Here is a 22135-nt window from a genome sequence, read left to right as displayed (position 1 = left end):
TGTAAGAGATGTTCTTGTTTTGCTGCTTCTATAGGATAAAGTAAGGCATCAATTGTAGCATTTCCGAATGATAAGGGTCCAGGAAGGGCAGAATGTGCACGGATGTGAGTAAAGAAAATTAACTCTGAACACTGCAAGAGCAATTGTTGTACTTGGTAAAACAATTTATCAATAGCTGTTTTAAGGGTCAGTGGAAGGGAGACATGGGGAAGCTGTAGGCAGGAGAGAACAGCATATCGAGAATCTGAAACAATGTTAATAGGAAGTTGGGGAAAATCTTGCAAAACTAAATAATTCAGCCACAATTCAGCGGGCTGTACAGAAGAAAATGAGTGGGGGAGAACCTTGGAACTTTCCGGGGTCCAATATCCAGCAGTATTTTTATTTGCATCTGTAAAAATAGTGGGTCCCTTAACTGGAACATCTGAAATTGGGGAATGAGATATCATAGAGTTAGTCATGAGAAAATCAATCAATTTAGATGATGGATAATGATTAGAAAATGAACCAGGATATGAGGCAAGAGAAATTTGCCAGTTTTTATTAAATTGTAAACATTGAGATATTTGAGCAGTTGTTAACTGAGTAACAATCTGGTGTGGTTCACATCCTGACAATTGTAAAATACGATGGTGACCTTTCTGTATAAGGAAGGCTAATTTATCCATATATGTAGTCAATTTTTTTTGAAAACTATTACATAAGAAAACCCATTCTATTAATCCTTTTTCTTGAGCAATTACACCAGATGGAGAATAAGGGGTATGAAATATTATAAACGAAATAGGTTGAGATGCATGTAAGTAAGTCAAAAAGCCATCATTTAGTCGTTGCTCAACAAATTGAAGTTCCTGTAGAGCCAACGAGTTTAAGGTCCGGGGGCTATCCAGAGCTGTATCTCCCTCTAAAGTAGAAAACAAATGTCGTAATTTATAAGTAGGAATCCCAAGTACCAGGCGTAGCCAATTAATATCTCCCAATAACTTTTGAAAATCATTTAAGGTTTTGAGATGGTCTCTTCTAATTTGCAACTTTTGGGGCCTTATTCTATGTTGTTCCAATATTGTCCTTAAATATGAAATAGGAAAGTCCTTTTGAATTTTTTCCAGGGCTATTTGCAAATTGTATAGTCTTAAAGCCTCCTGTAGTTTTAGAAAGAATTCATCATGTTCAGCAATACTAGGAGCTGCTAATAGGAGATCATCCATATAATGATATAGAATATAAGTGGGGTATTCTTGACGGAGGGATTGTAAAGAGCGAGCTACGAATTCTTGGCATAAGGTAGGACTATTTATCATTCCCTGTGGTAAGACTGTCCACTGATAACACTTAACAGGCTGAGCATGATTAAGAACAGGAACTGTAAAAGCAAATTTATCTCTATCTTACAATTGTAGGGGAATGGTAAAAAAACAGTCTTTAAGATCTAGCACCATTAAGGACCAATTCTGAGGAATAAGAGGTGGAGAGGGGAGTCCCTGTTGTAATGCTCCCATAGGTTCAATACATTTATTAACTTCTCGTAAATCAGTTAACATTCTCCATTTTCCAGATTTCTTTTTTATAACAAAAACAGGAGAATTCCAGGGGGAGGTAGAAGGCTCTATACGACCAAGTTAGAGTTGTTCTTGTACTAATTGTTCTAATGCCTCGAGCTTCATTTGTGGTAATGGCCACTGCTCAACCCATTTTGAAGTATTAGTTAACCATTTTAATGGGAATGCTCGAGGAATTTGAGCAGTGGCTACTAGTTTTCCGATGGAATGGTTACAGAAGCCCCCAAAGGAGAGAGAAGATCTCTTCCCCATATATTAAAGGTAAGTTTACAATATAAAAGGTAACAAACACTGATCTTCCATTATGGGATTGGCATTGCAAGGGATGGGTACTCTTCCAGACATCTGCAATGGAGCCCAGTCCCGTCAGCATTAGAGGGCTTTTTTCTTTTTTCCAATCTTGCGGCCATTGTTGAGAAGAAATGACTGAAACATCCGCCCGTGTCTACTAGTCCCTCAAAGTTGTTTCCTTGTATAATCAAGGAGAGAACAGGGCGAGAATCTTTGATAAGCATTTCCCAAAATATATGTCGCCGAGTACTTCCAAATCCTCCTGTTCGTTCATTAGGAAGAGCCAAAAAGGGGTGATAAGGTAGAAGTATTTGAGCAATATGCTTCCCAGCTAACAATGAAAGCATGGTAAAAGTAGAAACCATAATTAAAATTTCCCCAACATAGTCAGAGCTATTACCCCAGGAATTATGGTTAGACCTCTCAAAGCCACGCTGCTACGGCCTAATATCAAGCCAAAAGTGCCTTTAGGCAGTGGTCCAAATACATTTGTTTTAATTTGTAAATGCCTCCCCCTGGTGACAAAAGAACATTATCAGCTAGTGGCAAACCAGTGGCAGCACTCCCTGAAGTAGCAGACTGTAGGTCCGAAATAATCATCTGAGGTCCTTTTAATAGGGCATCGACTCGTAATGGTTGCTGGGAGGGAACAGGGTTGGGGCAGGTGGGATGGCAGGAGGGCAAGGAAGAGAAGTCCCTGGTATTGTTCCTGGGCCCCAAGGACTTAGGCCCGCAGGATAGTTTCCCGGTATCGGGTTGCCCATTTTGTTTGTTTTAGATCTGCATTCATTAGTCCAATGAAGCCCCTTCCCGCACCGATGGTGAGGTCCAGGAGGAGTCTTATTCTTCCCAGCAAGAGATCTGTCTTTAGGAATAGCACCTTGATCAGCCTTTAATTTCCAACACTCTCTTTTCATATGACCAGGTTTTCCACAATGGAAGCAGTTACCTCCCTTTTGTGGTCTCATAGCTTTGGCTAAGGCTGTAGCAAAGACATTAGCCTGATGCTAAGTTCCTCCTACTCCTGAGCAGGCTCTGATATATTCAGCTATAGATGCACCCTGTCCCTTTAAAGGTCCCAGTATACGCTTGCATTCAGGATTTGCATTTTCAAATGCTAAAGTTTGTAATAATATCTCTGAAATCTCATCCTTCCCTACAGCTCATTCCACAGCTACCCTCAGTCTTGCTAGAAAATCAGTATATGGCTCATTGGGGGCTTGCATTGTTTTAACAAAGGAGGGCTGGGCATGACCAATAGGCACCCATTGGTACTGAGCCTGTTCTCTTAAAGCCTGATAATGGCCCTCTCCCATTAGCTTGTCCTCGAGAGGACCAGGGGGATTCTGTCCCTCATTAATCCGAGCTTGCTTTCTAGCTTCTTCTTCCCACCAGCTACGAAGTTGCAACCATTGAGAACCCTCCAAGACAGCTTGGGCAATAGATTCCCAATCTAACAGAACGATTAATTTGCCTTTTCCAAATGATTCAAGCATAGCCAAAACAAAGGGAGATTGAGGACCGTACTGCACTACTGCAGCTTTAAGATCTTTAAAAAATTTATATTCCAAAGGAGTGTATTGAACATTTATCACATTGTCATTTTGCTGTCTCTGGATGGGAAATAATTGTGGAGGATCGATAAAACCACCAGAGGGAGCAGGTAAGTCATCATCATGAAGCATAGACAAAGGAAAGGAGAACCAACAATGTTCCCTGCCCACATTGGGCGGATTAACCGCAGTGGGGAAAAGAGAAGCATAAGGAGGAGCAGAAGGTGTAGATTTCTTCTCCTCCTTATGGGATTTCCACCACTCCTGGAATAGATGGGTCATTTCTTTAATCTCTTTGCCCTCCTCTGACGAAACCGAAGAAGCCTCCGAATCTGATTCTGAACTATCAGATGTCTCACTATTTACAGGAGGCTCACCTGTATCCTTGCCTTCAGGCAATTCAGAAGCCCCACCAACGTCTGACACATCCTCATAAATTGCCTCTCCCTTCCTTGAAGCATTAGATTTAGTTTCACTATCAGTAGAAAGCAAGGTCAAAGCCTGTGTTATAGCACCATACAAAGTCCATAACTTCAAAGGGATCACATTACCCTTCTGATGTTGCTTTCTCAATTCCTTTTGAATTATTTTCCATTCCTTCAAATTTAACTGTAACTTAGTTTGATATTGAAACCAATGACAATATTGCTCCACCAAGCGAAAGAGCTCACTCAATCAACAAGTTGAGGCCTTAACGCCTATGGAGTGGAGAAGTCCTTTGACTAACTCCATGTATTGTGTCCGTAATGATGAGGGATTCCCATGATTTTCCTGAAAGTTCCCCTGCTATGGATGTAAAATCCCCCCAGGGTTATTCACCCTTTCGGTTTCACTCGAGCCCCACGTTGGGCGCCAGATGTTGTGAGCGAAATGACACAAGACAAAACACACGAGACACACACGAGACAGACAATACACCACTCCGGCCGGAGGAAAAAAACTGCGCAAAACTAATTACGGTTTATTTTTATAAAGCCCCCTAGGCAGAATTCCAGACTGCATGAATAAGCCTTTTCAGTACAGTGCAGGTGCATACATGTTATCGTACAGCAAGGGGAGTGAAATCCATGTGTACTGCAGAGTCTGTCCAGAGCCCTTTCTTTCTCCTTATCACAAGAAGGGAATGTTCCCTCATTTGCAAGGGACCATTAAACTCAAGGCTGTGTCCAGACTCCTTGGCAGAACACCTCGTTTGCAAGCACGTTCAGCCTGAGCAGAGAGTCCCATTTGCAGGCACATCTCTGCTTCCCTATTGTGGCTGCATTAACCCTTCAGATTCTGCTATCCAAAATACTAAAGGATATATATGCTTTTACCCCACTCTTTGCTCCCTGTCACAATGATCAAATTAAAGTAGTCAATTGTGTTCAATGTTCTGTATAATCAAGGCTATAGTCTTCCCAGTGATCATGTACAGTTGTGAGAAATGGATCATAAAGAAGGCAGAATGCCAAAGAACTGATGTCTTTCAACTGTGTTGCTGGAGAAGACTCTTAAAAGCCACTTGGAGAGCAAGGAGATCAAACCAGTCAATCTTAAGGGAAATCAACCCTGAATACTAATTGGAAGAGCTGATGCTAAAGCTCCAGTACTTTGGTTATCTGATATGAACAGCTGACACATTGGAAAAGTCCCAGATACTTTGTGAAATTGAGGCAGAAAGAGAAGAAGGCATCAGAGGAAGAGATGGCTGGATGGCATCATCTTTGTAATGGACATGAACTTGGGCAAACTTCAGGAGATGGTGAAGGACAGGGAGGCCTGTCGTGCTTCAGTCCATGTGGTTGCAAAGAGTTGGACATAACTGGGCTACTGGGACTGAACAACAGCAACAATAACAGCAGTATCAACAAGCTTGCTTTCAGATTGTTGAAAACTCTTTCACCCCTCTCCACTCACTTAACTTAAATTCAGTTCAGCGCAGTTCAGTTCAGTCTTTCAGTCATGTTCGACTCTTTGCGACTCCATGAATTGCAGCACACCAGGCCTCCCTGTCCATCACCAACTCCTGGAGTTCACCCAAACTCATGTCCATTGAGTAGGTAATGCCATCCAGCCACCTCATCCTCTGTCGTCCCCTTCTCCTCCTGCCCCCAATCCCTCCCAGCATCAGAGTCTTTTCCAATGAGTCAACTCTTCACATGAGGTGGTCAAAGTGTTCGAGTTTCAGCTTCAGCATCAGTCCTTCCAAAGAACACCCAGGACTGATCTCCTTTAGGATGCACTGGTTGGATCTCCTTGCAATCCAAGGGACTCTCAAGAGTCTTTTCCAACACCACAGTTCAAAAGCATCAATTCTTCAGCGCTCAGCTTTCTTCACAGTCTAACTCATACATCCATACATGACCACTGGAAAAACCATAGCCTTGACTAGATGGACCTTTGTTGGCAAAATAATACCTCTGCTTTCCAATATGCTGTCTAGGTTGGTCATAACTTTCCTTCCAAGGAGTAAGTGTCTTTTAATTTCAAGGCTGTGATCATGATCTGCAGTGATTTTTGAGTCCAACACTGTTTCCCCATCTATTTCCCATGAAGGGATGGGACAAGATGCCATGATCTTAGTTTTTTGAATGTTGAGTTTTAAGGCAACTTTTTCACTCTCCTCTTTCACTTAAATTAGTATATGCTAATAAGCAAATTTATTAATACAGGCATATAATATATATTACTGTATATTATGAAATAATACATAACCTACATATCTATGTATATATTGCTATTACTTCTATAATTTATTAGACATTATTATGAATTAACTGTGCAAGCAGTGGTACAGTAGATGGAGAAAAAGCATGAAAGACTCATAAAGCTCAGTTCAGTTCAGTTGCTCAGTGGTGTCGGACTCTGTCCATCACCAAATCCCGGATTCCACCCAAACCCATGTCCATTGAGTCAGTGATGCCATCCAACCATCTCATCCTCCGTCTTCCCCTTCTCCTCCTGCCCTCAATCTTTCCAAGCATCAGAGTCTTTTCCAATGAGTCAGCTCTTTGCATCAGGTGGCCAAAGTATTGGAGTTTCAGCCTCAACATCAATACTTCCAATGAACACACAGGACTGGTCTCCTTTAAGAGAGACTGGTTGGATCTCCTTGCAGTCCAAGGGACTCTCAAGAGTCTTCTTCAACACCTCAGTTCAAAAGCATCAATTCTTTGGCACTCAGATTTCTTTATAGTCCAACTCTCACATCCATACATGACCAATGGAAAAACCATAGCCTTGACTAATCGGACCTTTGTTGGCAAAGTAATGTCTCTGCTTTTTAACATGCTGTCTAGGTTGGTCATAACTTTTCTTCCAAGAAGTAAGCGTCTTTTAATTTCATTGCTGCAATTGCCATCTGTAGTGATTTTGGAGCCCAGAAAAATAAAGTCAGCCACTATTTCCACTGTTTCCCCATCTATTTCCCATGAAGGGATAGGATCAGATGACATGATCTTAGTTTTCTGAATGTTGAGTTTTAAGCCAACTTTCTTACTCTTCTTTGTCACTTTCATCAAGAAGCTTTTTAGTTCCTCTTCATTTTCTGCCATAAGGGTGGTGTCATCTGCATATCTGAGGTTATTGATATTTCTCCTGGCAATCTTGATTCCAGCTTATGCTTCTTCCAGCCCGGCATTTCTCATGATGTACTCTGCATATAAGTTAAATAAGCAGGGTGACAATATACAGCCTTGATGTATTCCTTTTCCTATTTGGAACCAGTCTGTTGTTCCATGTCCAGTTCTAACTGTGGCTTCTTGACCTGCATACAGATTTCTCAAGAGGCAGGTTAGGTGGTCTTATATGCCCATCTCTTTCAGAATTTTCCAAAATTTGTTGTGATCCACACAGTCAAAGATTTTGGCATAGCCAAAAAAGCAGAAGTATATGTTTTTCTAGAACTCTCTTGCTTTTTCCATGATCCAACAGATGTTGGCAATCTGATCTCTGGTTCCTCTGACTTTTCTAAAACCAGCTTGAATATCTGGAAGTTCATAGTTCACATATTGCTGAAGCCTGGCTTGGAGAATTTTGAGCATTACTTTACTAGCATGTGAGATGAGTGCAGTTGTGCAGTAGTTTGAGCATTCTTTGTCATTGCCTTTCTTTGGGATTGGAATGAAAACTAATCTTTTCCAGTCCTGTTGACAGTGCTGAGTTTTCCCTATTTGCTGGCATATCGAGTGCAGCACTTTCACAGCATCATCTTTCAGGATTTGAAATAGCTCAACTGGAATTCCATCACTTCCACTAGTTTTGTTCGTAGTGGTGCTTCTTAAGGCCCACTTGACTTTACATTCCAGGATGTCTGGCTCTAAGTGAGTGATCACACCATGGTGATTATCTGGGATGTGAAGATTTTTTTTGGACAGTTCTTCTGTGTATTCATGCCACCTCTTCTTAATATCTTCTGCTTCTGTTAGATCCTTACCATTTCTGTCCTTTATTGAGCCCACCTTTGCATGAAATGTTCCCTTGGTAACTCTAATTTTTTGAAGAGAACTCTAGTCTTTCCCCTTCTATTGTTTTCCTCTATTTCTTTGCATTTATAGCTGAGGAAGGCTTTCTTATCTCTCCTTGCTATTCTTTGGAACTCTGCTTTCAAATGGGTATATCTTTCCTCTTCTCCTTTGCTTTTCACTTCCTGTCTTTTCAAAGCTACTTGTCAGCCCTCCTCAGACAGCCATTTTGCTTTTTTGCATTTCTTTTTCTTGCAGATGGTCTTGATTCCTGTGTCCTGCACAATGTCACAAACCTCCGTTCATAGTTCATCAGACACTCTATCAGATCTAGTCCCTTAAATCTATTTCTCACTTCCACTGTATAATCATAAGGGATTTGATTTAGGTCATACCTGAATGGTCTAGTGGTTTTCTCTACTTTCTTCATTTTCAATCTGAATTTGGCAATAAGGATTTCATGATCTGAGGCACAGCCTACTCCTGGTCTTGTTTTTATTGACTGTATACAGCTTCTCCATCTTTGGCTGCAAAGAAATAATCAATCTGAATTCAGTGTTGATCATCTGGTGATGTCCATGTGTAGAGTCTTCTCTTGTATTGTTGGAAGAGGGTGTTTGCTATGACCAGTGCATTCACTTGGCAAAACTCTATTAGCCTTTGCCCTGCTTCATTTCATACCACAAGGCCAAATTTGCCTGTTACCCCAGCTGTTTCTTGACTTCCTATTTTTGCATTAGAGTCCCCTATAATGAAAAGGGCAGCTTTTTGGGGTGTTAGTTCTAAAAGGTCTTGTAGGTCTTCATAGAACTGTTCAACTTCATCTTCTTTGGCATTACTGTTCAGGTCATAGACTCAAATGACTGTGATATTGAACAGTTTGATTTGGAAACAAACAGAGATCATTCTGTGGTTTTTGAGATTGCATCCAAATACTCCATTTAGGACTCTTTTGTAGACTATGACGGCTACTCCATTTCTTCTAAGGGATTCCTGCTCACAGTAGATATAATGGTCTTCTGAGTTAAATTCACTCATTCCAGTCCATCTTAGTTCACTGATTCTTAGAATGTCTATGTTCACTCTTTTCATCTCTTGTTTGACCACTTCCAATTTCCCTTGATTCATGGACCTAACATTCCAGGTTCCTATGCAAGATTGCTTTTTACAGCATCAAATCTTGCTTCTATCACCAGTCCCATACACAACTGGGTGTTGTTTTTGCTTTGGCTCCATCCCTTCATTCTTTCTGGAGTTATTTCTCCACTGATCTCCAGTAGCATACTGGACAGCTACTGACCTGGGGAATTCGTCTTTCAGTGTCCTATCTTTTTGTCTTTTCATACTGTTCTTGGGGTTCTCAAGGCAAGAATACTGAAGTGGTTTGCCATTCCCTTCTCCAGTGGACCACATTCTCTCAGACCTCTCCACCATGACCCGGCTGTCTTGGCTGACCCCAAACGTCATGGTTTAGTTTCACTTAGTTAGACATGTCTGTGGTCCACGTGATCAGATTGGCTAGTTGTCCATTACTGTAGTTTCAGACTCTCTGCCCCCGATCCCCTCTCTCAATGCCTACCGTCTTACCTGTGTTTCTCTTACCTTGGATGCAGGGTCTATCTTCGCGGCTGCTCCAGCAAAGTGCAGCCTCTGCTCCTTACCTCGGATGCAGGGTTGCTCCTCTCTGCTGCTGCCCTTGACCTTGGGTGTGGGGTATCTCCTCTCTGCTACGGCCCCTGACCTCCGGCCCAGGGTAGCTCCTCACGGCCACTAAAATATCCCTAAAATATAGTGCAGTATGTTTGGGATTCATTTATTAATATAAAATATTTATTGAATGTCTACTATATGGGACTTCCCAGATGGCACCAGTGGTAAGGTATCTGCCTGCCAATGCAGGAAACTGAAGAGATGTAGGTTTGATCCCTGGATTAGGAAGATCCCCTGGAGGAGGAAATGGTAACCCACTCCAGTACTCTTGCCTGGAAAATCCCATAGACAGAGGAATCTGGTGGGCTACAGTTCATGGTGTTGCAAAGAGTCTGACATGACTTGAGTACCCACACGTGTGCGTGTGCATGCGCGTGCACACACACACACACACACATGCCTACTATATACTAACACCATTCTTGCACTTTGTGATTCAATTAGGAAAAGATCTATACAATTTTAGCTCTCATGAATCTTACATCTTAGCAAATGTAAGAAAAGAAACAAATAATTTCAATAAATGGTGAAAAAACTTTAAAAATATGAAGTATATGAAAGAGAACCAAATTGGGTAAGAGTGGTACCTATTTTTTTTTTTTAATTAAGGAAAGCCTCTGTAAGAAGAAGTAAAATTTAAGTAGATTTTTGAATTCCATGAGGAACAAATCTCATAAACACTCCTGCATCTAAAATAACACCTTCTGTATCTATTCATTTTATGCTGTGCAGCCATACCCTCCTTCTAAACTCCATATTCATCTGATCGAACTACTTCCTTGTTTAAAACTTGCCAATGACCTTAGTAAAAAGTGTAAACTCCTAAATATGTTTTGTTTTGTTTTTTTATGATTCTCTATTCATCTTTCCTATTTTTCTAGCTAAGCTATTATACTTCACTTTCTGATCTCTCCCTAATGCTTATATTCTATTCATAAAATATTAGAACCTTGAATGCACTATATTCCATCATATTTTTTGTTTCCTCTGCCTAGAATACTAAACATCTTATCTTTTTACCCATTTTAATGTTCATGAACACTCAAACTGCTTCTAAAGTTTGACTGATATGAATGAAAGGACAACAAACCGTCTGTATATGTGTTTTGGTGGATTTAAGAATTCATTTTCTTTGGGTATAATTCTAGATTCTAGCATCTTTTTTTTGGGGGGGGAAGAGTTTTAGCTTCAGCTTTTAAAAAATATAGATTATGATTTATATCTTATATGTCTTCTTGACTCAATTTTGGCAAGTTAAAAAAAGTTTTTAAAATAAAAAATTGAATAAATCAACCAAACTGTAAAAACGAAAAGAAAGCATCATATGTTTTTCTTGGTGTTTACAGTTTAAGATATGTAAACAAAAGGAAACAAAACTTTTTTAGAACTACAAATCTCCTTATAGAAGATTTTACTTTTTTCTTCTTACTCCAACCCTCTTTCAGTCCCTAGACCATAACAAAGCACTATGTCTGTAAGTAAATAGGGTCCTGCTGGTCAATGTTCTAAATGCTCTTTTGATAAAAGAATTCAGCTACTTTCCTTCAAAGCAGGAATAAATTCTGCTGAACTAAATAGCCACAGAGTACCTGTTAATGATGACATTTTACAGCTATCGAAGTGGCTCCATTCATCTCCTGCCAGATAACATTCCCCCACCCCCTTTTGGCAATATCCAGTCATTGAAAGGTAAAATTGGCTTATCTATATGTGGAAAGACAAGACTGTAAAAAATTTAAAAGAAATTTTCTTGCCCTAGTCATCTTTGTGCATCTAGCTTTTAGTACAATGTCTGTCACAAACTAAGTGCTAGTGATGCTTGAAACAAAAACAAATTTTAAAATTTGGAAAAAGGCATAGAAGACACAGAATTCTCTCACTTCAATTTCTTTCAGTATGTTTAGGATAAGAAATGGGTCTACCTGTATAATTTAGTAATATATGCCCATTTTTATCTTATGAAACATTTCTGATAATAAGTGTACAAAAAATTTCTATTATTGGTCATACTAAATTTAGAAAATTTCAGGGTGCATTCTTTTTAGGAGCAAAGCTTGCAGTTTGATTTAAAAACATGGTGAATATCAGGCAGTACTAAATATTTGGGAAACTTACACCAAAAGTTTTATTCTATATACTCACACTTTTGTGCTATAATGATTCTTATGAAAGGAAATCATACTTCTGCATAACTGGATCCAAACAATAATATTATACTAAACATTGCATAAATGTTCAATAGCACAGCTTTCTGAATAATAAAAGGGTATGGTGGCTTTAAAGTTCTCAATAAGCTGTCCATAGTACAGTCAGTTAAAAGCAAATTTCATGTAAGTTGACAATTTCCATATAAATAAATATTCACATATATTTAAGAAAGCAACAATGAAAACTTAATTTACAAATAGGTGGAAGGATAACCATTTTCCTCTTTGAAGATTAAAAAAAAAACTTTAAAATAGTTTTTGTTTTCAATGTGGAGATCAAAATTCCTTGGTTAAAGAAAATATTGATTTGCCAGGTGAACAAGGTGACCTCTTGACATTAAACAGCATTAACGCTAAAGCTATTGCACAGGAGCTAATTTTGTGCAAACCATGAAAGATTCTAGATTATTTCATTTTAACTCATGTCATCTAAACAGGTATTTAATTGGCTACAATGTAGCTCAATTGAGCCAATAAAAATAATATAATATCTATAGAACTGTAGATAAAAAATGGTCACCATTTTTTACTGTATTGGCAGGCAAAATTACATTTTCTCTTCATCTCAGGTCACTTACCACCCAAATGAGCAATTGTTAATGGAACCAGATCATTAGCTCCACTGTACTGATTTCCATGTTCCTGCCTGAGTGCACATTTCAATGGGCAGAAAATATTCCAGGATCACTTTCTCTTGTACATGAGGAAGAAATTAGGTAAGTTTCGATAAATGGCTCCACTTATAGCATGAAGAATTACCTAACTGAAAATGCTGACCACTGGGTTAGGAAGACTAATGACTGAGAGTAAGAAGGCCGATTCTCACCTGCTAAAGAAAGAGAGAAAAATCTAAATTATTCAAGATAAGACAAATAACCATAGTAATCATAATGATAAAATAGTAATAATAATTATACAATAGGAAGTTAATGGTTATTGAGATATTAAGTGATTTACATATATTGGCTTGATTAGCCCTCAAAAAACACACTGAGGCAAATGTAGAATTTCAAAGATATACTAAAGCCTAGAGGTAATAACACACTTAACAAGGACTGTAAATGAATAGAACAAAGCTCAACTTCTTGATTGGTTGAGAGGCCATAATGTTGATTACTAGCAATGTCCAACAATGTTTTATTCTGTTATTGAGTCTGTATGTGCTCTGCTCCTTTGCTGTTATTGACTATGAAAATAATTCTTTTTATTGCCAGTGTCTCTTACTTGTACTGTAAGACATTTAAAAATCAACTAAGTTGGACTGCAAGGAGATCCAACCAGTCTATCCTAAAGGAGATCAGTCCTGGGTATTCATTGGAAGGACTGATGTTGAAGCTGAAACCCCAATACTTTGGCCACCTGATGCGAAGAGTTGACTTATTGGAAAAGACCCTGATTCTGGGAAAGATTGAGGGAAGGAGGAAAAGGGGACGACAGAGGATGAGATGGTTGGATGGCATCATCGACTTGATGGACATGGGTTTGGATGGACTCTGGGAGTTGGTGATGGACAGGGAGGCCTCCCATGCTGAGGTTCATGGGGTCGCAAAGAGTCAGACATAACTAAGTGACTGAGCTGAACTGAACTGAAGTTATAGTTGCTATTCAGTTGCTCAACCATGTCCGACTCTTTGTGACCCCATGGACTGCAGCATACCAAGCTTCCCTGTTCCTTACTATCTCTCAGAGTTTGCTCAAACTCATGTCTTTTGAATTGATGATGTCATCCAGCCATCTCATCCTTTTTCATCCCCTTAACTTTCTGCCTTCAATCCTTCCCAGCATCAAAGTTTTTTAGAATGAGTTGGCTCTTCTCATCAAGTGGCCAAAGTAATGGGGTTTTGGCTTTAGAATCAGTCTTTCCAATGAATATTCAGGACTGATTTCCTTTAGGATGGACTGTTTTGATCTCCTTGCAGTCCAAGGGACTCTCAAGAGTCTTCTCCAGCACCACAGTTCGAATGTATCATTCCTTCAGTGCTCAGCCTTCTTTATGGTCCAACTCTCACATCCATACAAGACTTCTGAAGAAATCATAGGTTTGACTATATGGACTTTTGTTGGTAAAGTGATATCTCTGCTTTTTAATATGGTGCCTAGGTTTGTCATAGCTTTTCTTCCAAGGAGCAAGTGACTTTTAATTTCATGGCTGCAGTCAACATCCACAGAGATTTGTTATAGTAGAAACTCAAGTTTTTAAAATGACTGGCTGAATCAATGAGTGAACAAGTGACCAATATTCGTCAGCGAGTATATAAGCATTCAATAGCATTACTAGGATCTCAAATGAATCATATAGAGCAGGGGTCCTCCAACCCCCTAGGCTGCAGACCAGTACCAGTCTACTACCTATTAAGAACTGGACTGCATAGTAGGAGGTGAGCAGCAGGCTAGCAGGTAAAGATTCAGCAGCAGCTCCCCATCTCTAATGTCTTTGGAAATTTGTCTTTCATGAAACCAGACCTTGGTGCCAAAAAGTTTAGGGACCTCTAATATAGAGCCAAAGAAAATATGACATGTACTTTTAAAATTATCTATCTATCTATCTATCTATCTATCTATCTATATATATATATATATATATATATATATATATTTCCTTTATCTCATTGCTTCCTGGAATGTTAAATATCCCAAGGACACTTTAAATATAATTTTATGTATTGCTGATGCAATGAGTTAAGTATATTGGTATAAATTTTGTATTTGAAATATACTTAGAAACCTATATGCAGGTCAGGAAGCAACAGTTAAAACTGGACATGGAACAACAGACTGGTTCCAAATAGGAAAAGGAGTACATCAAGGCTGTATATTGTCACCCTGCATTTTTAACTTATATGCAGAGTACATCATGAGAAATGCTGGGCTGGAAGAAGCACAAGCTGGAATCAAGATTGTCAGGAGAAATATCAATAATGTCAGATATGCAGATGACACCACCCTTATGGCAGAAAGTGAAGAGGAACTAATGAGTCTCTTGATGAAAGTAAAAGAGGAAAGTGAAAAAGTTGGCTTAAAGCTCAACATTCAGAAAACTAAAATCATGGCATCTGGGCCCATCACTTCATGGCAAATAGATGGGGAAACAGTGGAAACAGTGTTAGACTTTATTTATTTGGGATCCAAAATCACTGCAGATGGTGATTGCAGCCATGAAAGTAAAAAAAAAAATCACTTACTCCTTGGAAGAAATATTATGACCAACCTAGATAACATATTGAAAAGCAGAGACATTATTTGCCACAAAGTCCATCTAGTCAAAGCTATGGTTTTTCCAGTAGTCATGTATGGATGTGAGAGTTGGACTGTGAAAAAAGCTGAGCGCCGAAGAATTGATGCTTTTGAACTGTGGTGTTGAAGAAGACTCTTGAGAGTCCCTTGGACTGCAAGAGGATCCAAACAGTCCATCCTAAAGGAGATCAATCCTGGGTGTTCACGGCAAGGACTGATGCTGAAGCTAAAACTCCAGTACTTTGGCCATCTCATGCAAAGAGTTGACTCATTGGAAAAGACCCTGATGCTGGGAGGGATTGGGGGCAGGAGGAGAAGGGGACGATAGAGGGTGAAATGGCGGGATGGCATCACTGACTAGATGGACATGAGTTTGAATGAACTCTGGGAGTTGGTGATGGACAGAGAGGCCTGGCGTGCTGTGATTCATGGGGTTGCAAAGAGTTGGACACAACTGAGCGACTGAACTGACCTGAACTGAACTGAAGGAAGGAAACTTTTACTGAATTCTTTTGCAGGGTGAAAAAATCTTTGATTTATATTTATCTTTTCTGTAGATGAGATTTTTATTTTTAGTGAAGTACAGTCAGTTTTATAAAAATACATATATTCCCTTATATACTGAAGGAGCAAAAGAAAACTTTGAGGATCAAAATGAAAAAAGTACAAATCATAGAATTAGTAACTAGTGAGCACACATCTGTACACACTCCACACACACCACTTTGTCATTATGTTTTGAAGTTCAAAGTGTAGGAAGTAACAGACTACAGAAGGGCACCCTAACCATCACCCCTCCCCCCCCACCACACACATGTATGATTTGCTTGGGTCAATAAACTTTTGTACCCAAAGTAGGCCAGTTCACTCTTAGACCCTTTTGTAAAGGAGTAAACACCTCATTAGCAATAAATATACCTTGGGGGGAAAAGTGGAAAGGGGAAAGGAATGAATGGAAGGAATCATAAAGAAAAGCCATTCGCAATGGAATATTACTCAGCCATAAAAAGGAATGCATTTGAGTCAGTTCTAATGAGGTGGATGAACCTAGAACCTATTATGCAGAGTGAAGTGAGTCAGAAAGGGAAAGATAAATACTGTATTCTAACACATATTTATGGAATCTAGAAGAATGGTACTGAAGGATTTATTTGCAGGGCAACAATTGAGAAATAGACATGGAAAATAGACTTATGGACATGTGGAGAGGGGAGAGGGTGAGATGTATGGAAAGAGTAACATGAAAACTTATATTATTATATGTGAAATAGATAGCTAATGGGGATTTGCTGTATGGCTCAGGAAATCAAACAGTGTCTCTGTTCACCCGGGAGGGGTGGAATGGGGAGGTGGATGGGAGAGTGTTTTAAAAGGAAGGGGATATATGTATACCTATGGCTGATTCATGTTAAGGTTTGACAGAAAACAGCAAAATTCTGTAAAGCAATTATCTTTCAATAAAAATAAATAATTAAAAAAAGAAAAAGGAAAAGCCAGTCAGTCTTAAGTAGTCCTATATAAGTGGAGTTTTCTCTTCATCTTACACATGGTCATCAGTAGTGCTCCAGAAATTTAAGAAAATAAAGCATAGGCAAGTTGAGTCATTCACACACACACACACACACACACACACACACCACGAAACAAACCAATGTGTTATATATCTAAAAATTACATTGTTGTTGTTTTTCGGTCACCTAGTCATGTCCAATTTTTTGTGACACCATGGACTGCAGCATTCCAGGCCTCCCTGTTCCTCACCACCTTCCGCATTTTGCCCAAGTTCATGTTCACTGCATCATTGATGCCATCCAGACATCTCAGCCTCTGATGCCCTTGTCTTTTGCCCTCAACCTTTCCCAGCATCAAGGACTTTTCCAATGAGTTGTCTGTTTGCATCAGGTGACCAAAATGCCGGAGTTTCAGCTTCAGCATCAGTGCTTCCAATGAGTATTCAGGGTTGATCTCCCTTAAAATTGCCTAGTTTGATCTCCTTGCTTTCCAAGGGGCTTTAAAGAGTCTTCTCTAGCACCACAGTTTGAAGGCATCAATTCTTTGGCATTCTGTATTTTTTTATGGTCCAGCTCTCACAACCGTGTGTGACCACTGGGAAAACCATAGCCTTGACTATACGGACCTTGTTGGCAAAGCAATGTCTGTGCTTTTCAACACACTGTCTAGCTTTGACATCACTTTCCTGCCAAGAAGCAATAGTCTTCTGATTTCATGGCTACAGTCACAGTCCACAATGATTTTAGAGCCCAAGAAGAGGAAATCTGTAACTACTTCTAGGTTTTCCTCTTCTATTTGCCATGCAGTAATGGGGCCGGATGCCATGATTTTAGGTTTTTTTTGTTTTTTTTTTTTAATATTTAGTCTGAAGCTGGCTCTTTCACTCTCCTCCTTCACCCTCAGCAAGAGGCTCTTTAGTTTCTTTTCACTTTTTTCCATTAGAGTGGTATCATGCAAACATCTGAGGTTGTTGATGTTTCTCCCACCTATCTTAATTCCAGCTTGTAACTCATCCAGCCTGGCATTTCTCATGATATGCTCAGCTTATTCGTTAAACCAACAGGGTGACATCAGACAGTCCTGTAGTCCCCCTTTCTTGACCTTGAACCAGTCATTTGTCACATACAAGATTCTAGCTTTTGCTTCTTGACCTGCATACAGGTTTTTCAGGAGACAGTAATATGGTCTGGTATTCCCATCTTTCTAAGAGCTTTCCAGAGTTTGTTATGATCCACACGATCAAAGGCTTTAGCATAGTCAATGAAAAAAAGATAGATTTTTTCCTGAAATTCGCTTTCTTTCTCTATAATCCAGTGAATGTTGGCAATTTGATATCTAGTTCCTCTTCCTTTTCTCACTTGGACTTCTGGAAGTTCTTGGTTCACATAATGCTGAAGCCTAACATGCAAGGTTTTAGGCATGACTTTATTAACATGGGAGATGAGTTAGCACATTCTTTGGTACTATCCTTCTTGGGACTGGGACGAAGATTCACTATTCCAGGCCTGTGGCCACTGCTGGGTCTTCCAGATTTGTTGACATGATGAATGCAAAATCCTGATGGCATTCTCCTTTAAGGATTCAAATAGTTCTGCTGAAATTTCATCCCATCCACTAACTTTATTAACAGCAGTACTTCTTAAGGTCCACTTGACTTTGCAGTTCACAATGTCTGGCTCTGGGTGACTAACCACCCATTGTAGTCATACGGTTCATAAGATCTTTTTTTGTTCAGTTCTTTTGTGCATTCTTTCCAACTTATCTTGATCTCCTCAGGGTCTACTAGGTCTCTACCATGTTTATCCTTTCTTGATGTTTCCAACTTTCCTGAAGAAATCACTATGGTCTTTCCACTTTTGTTGTTTTCTTCTATTATTAAGCACTGTTCATTGAAGAAGGCCTGCTTGTCTCTCCTAAAAATTACACCAGTCAGTTTAGTTAGTTCACTTGATCAGTCATGTCCAATTTATTGTGACCTCATGGACGAGGGCTTCCTTGGTGGCTCAGAGGTTAAAGTGTCTGCCTCCAATGCGGGAGACCTGGGTTCAATCCCTGGGTCAAGAAGATCCCCTGGAGAAGGAAATGGCAACCCATTCCAGTATTCTTGCCTGGAGAATCCCCTGGACGGAGGAGCCTGGTAGGCTACAGTCTACTGAGTCACAGAGTCGGACACGACTGAGCGACTTCACCTTCACCTTCATGGACCATAGCACACCAGGTCTCCCTGTCCATCACCAACTCTCAGAATTTATTCAAACTCATGTCCATTGAGTCAGTGATGGTATCTAACCATCGCATCCACCATTGACCCTAATCCTCCCCACCTTCAATCTTTCCCAGCATCAGGGTCTTTTCAAATGAATCTGTTCTTCACATCAGGTGTCCAAAATATTGGAGTTTCAGCTTCAGCATCAGTTCTTCCAATGGACATTAAGGACTGATTTCCTTTAGGATGGACTGGTTGGATCTCCTTGCAGTCCAAGGGACTCTCAAGAGTCTTCTCAACACCACAGTTCAAAAGCATCAGTTATTCGGAGTTCAGCTTTCTTTATGGTCCAACTCTCACATCCATGCATGACTACTGGAAAAACCATAGCTTTGACTAGATAGAACATTTTTTGCAAAGTAATGCTTCTACTTTTTAATATGCTGTCTAGTTTAGCTTTTCTTCCAAGAAGCAAGCGTCTTTTAATTTCATGGGTGCAGTCACCATATGCAGTGATTTTGGAGCCCCCCAAAATAAAGTTTGTCACTGTTTCTACTGGGTCCCAATCCATTTCCCATGAAGTGATGGGATCAGATGACATGATCTTAGTTTTCTGAATGTTGAGTTTTAAGTCACTTTTTCACTCTCCTCTTTCACTTTCATCAAGAGACTCTTTAGTTCCTCTTCACTTTCTGCCATAAGGGCAGTGCCATTTGAATGTTTGAGGTTATTGATATTTCTCACGGCAATCTTGACTCCAGCTTGTGCTTCATCCAGCCCAGCATTTCTCATGATGTACTCTGCATAGAAGTTAAATAAGCAAGGTGATAACATACAGCCCTGATGTATTCATTTCCTGATTTGGAACCAGTATGTTTTTCCATGACAAGTTATAACTGCTACTTCTTGACCTGTATACAGATTTCTTAGGAGACAGGTAAGGTGGTCTGGTATTCCCATCTCTTTCAGAATTTTCCACAGTTTGTTGTGATTCATACAGTCAAAGTCTTTGGCAAAGCCAAAAAGTAGCAGTAGATTTTTTTCTAGAACTCTCTTGCTTTTTCAATGATCCAACAGATGTTGGCAATTTGATCTCTGGTTCCTCTGCCTTTTGTAAATCCAGCTTGAACATCTTGAAGTTCATGGTTCACGTACTGTTAAAGGCTGGCTTGGAGAATTTTGAACATTACTTTGCTCACATGTGAGAAGACTGCAATTGTGTGGTAGTTTGAACAATCTTTGGCATTGCCTTTCTTTGGGATTGGAATGAAAACTGACCTTTTCCAGTCCTGTAGCCATGGCTGAGTTTTCCAAATTTGCTGACATATTGAGTGCAGCACTTTCACAGCATCATCTTTTAGGACTTGAAATACTTCAACTGGAATTCCATCCTTTGCACTAGGTTTGTTCATAGTGATGCTTCCTAAATCTCATTCTACTTTGGGCTCCAGGATTTCTGGCTCTAGGTGAGTGATCACACCATCGTGATTAGCTGGGTCATGAAGATCTTTTTTGTATAGCTCTTCTGTGTATTGTTGCCACCTCTTCCTAATTTTTCCTGCTTCTGTTAGGTCCATACAATTTCTGTCCTTTATTGAGCCCATCTTTGCATGAAATGTTCCCTTTGTATCTCTAATTTTCTTGAAGAGATCTGTAGTCTTTCCCATTCTATTATTTTCATCTATTTATTTGCTTTGATCACTGGAGAAGGTAATTAGTTTGGAAAAAAAAAGTTTGACATATTGTTTCCTCAAATACCAATTTCCTATTTTAATTAATTCATTTACCTCAAGCTAATTCTTCTCTCTTGGTTTATCTCTCCCCTTGCCTCACCATCTTATGTTCCACCTAATATTCTACACAATAAACGTATGTATCCAAGTCCCTTTCTCTACTTTTGGCAATTCCCTTTGCTTGCCACTCTCTTCATTGCCAAATGGACATCAAACTGCAATGAAGGAACAGGCATCCATGTCTTATGGGACATGAAAGTGGATGGTTGGGTATGGATATATCAAACCTTCCATCTCCCAGTGAATGAATGTAGCCTAGATGGGAAAGTAACTAGAGAAAAATTATACTGAATGCAACCTGAAGCATGAAAAAAAAAAAAAAAAGCCAACTACAGAAAGAAAAATCCTGCACAAATAATGTGTGTATTGAAGCAATAACTTTCTTGGGCAGTAGAACTAATAGACTTCAGAGGGCATTTGCTAGGAGGTATTCTTTTATTGACACTTCCCTGTCCTGCCTGCCTCACAATGGTGAACCAGATGCCCCTGAGATACATAAGCTGGCAGTAGTGGTAAAGAACCTATCTGTTAATGCAGGAGAAATAAAGAAGCCATGCTCAGGAAGGTCTACTGGAGGAGGGTATGGCAACCTATTCCAGTATTCTTGCTTGAAGAATCTCAGGGACAGAGGAGCCTGGTAAGCTACAGTCCATGGGGTCCCCAAGAGTTGGAAACAACTGAATCGATTCAACACACATGCATGCACACGTTCCTACCCTTCATGATCTGGTAATTGTGAAGTTGTGCCTGTTCATTCATTGTTTTAGCAAATATTTATTGAACAGTCAACATGGATGTGGCAAAATATGCAAAATGAGATTGCTGACCTCAAGGGAAACTGCAGGGTAACTGAAGATCTAAGATATGCACACACCAAAATAAAACATTCTTTGAATGCATTATGTCATGGAGTTTAGAATTGCTGGCATTAGAAATGTATCTTAGAAATTCTCTATTTGCTTTTCTGCTATGTTCCCAAGAAGTGGGATTTTTTTTGGAAGTACTTTAAGAATTAATACCAGTATCAAGGGAAAGGCTAAGCTCATCAAAATACCCTTTTCTTCCTATTTTAGAGAGGAGCTGAGCTGACATTTGTATCCCAAGAGCATTTTCTAGTGATTAACAGAGCTGAGATCAGAAATAATTAAGCACCAGTGTGTGGTAAAAGTAATATGTATTGCTTGATTTCAAGTGGGAGAGGCATTTGATCAACACACATATAGCATCAAGTATATTCTAATCACTTTCAAAGACCAGGTACAAAAATCTCTGTTATCCACAAGTGAATATGCTATGTTAAGGATTATATGCTGAAAAAATTTAATTTCAGACTATTTTTTTTTATTTTTAATTTTTTTATTTATTTTTAATTTTTACTTTACAATTCTGTATTGGTTTTGGCATAGATTGACATGAATCCACCACAGGTGTACATGCGTTCCCAAACATGAACCCCCCTCCCACCCCCCTCCCCACAACATCTCTCTGGGTCATCCCTGCGCGTCAGCCCCAAGCGTGTCATATCCTGCATCAGACATAGACTGGCATTTCGATTCTTACATGATATTATACATGTTTCAATACCATTCTCCCAAATCATCAATTTCAGACTATTTAATAAGGGT

The sequence above is a fragment of the Oryx dammah genome, unplaced genomic scaffold (genome assembly GCF_014754425.2).
Source record: "Oryx dammah isolate SB20612 unplaced genomic scaffold, SCBI_Odam_1.1 HiC_scaffold_17, whole genome shotgun sequence".
In the NCBI taxonomy this organism is placed as follows: Eukaryota; Metazoa; Chordata; class Mammalia; order Artiodactyla; family Bovidae; genus Oryx; species Oryx dammah.
Note: the sequence above shows the minus strand (reverse complement) of the source record.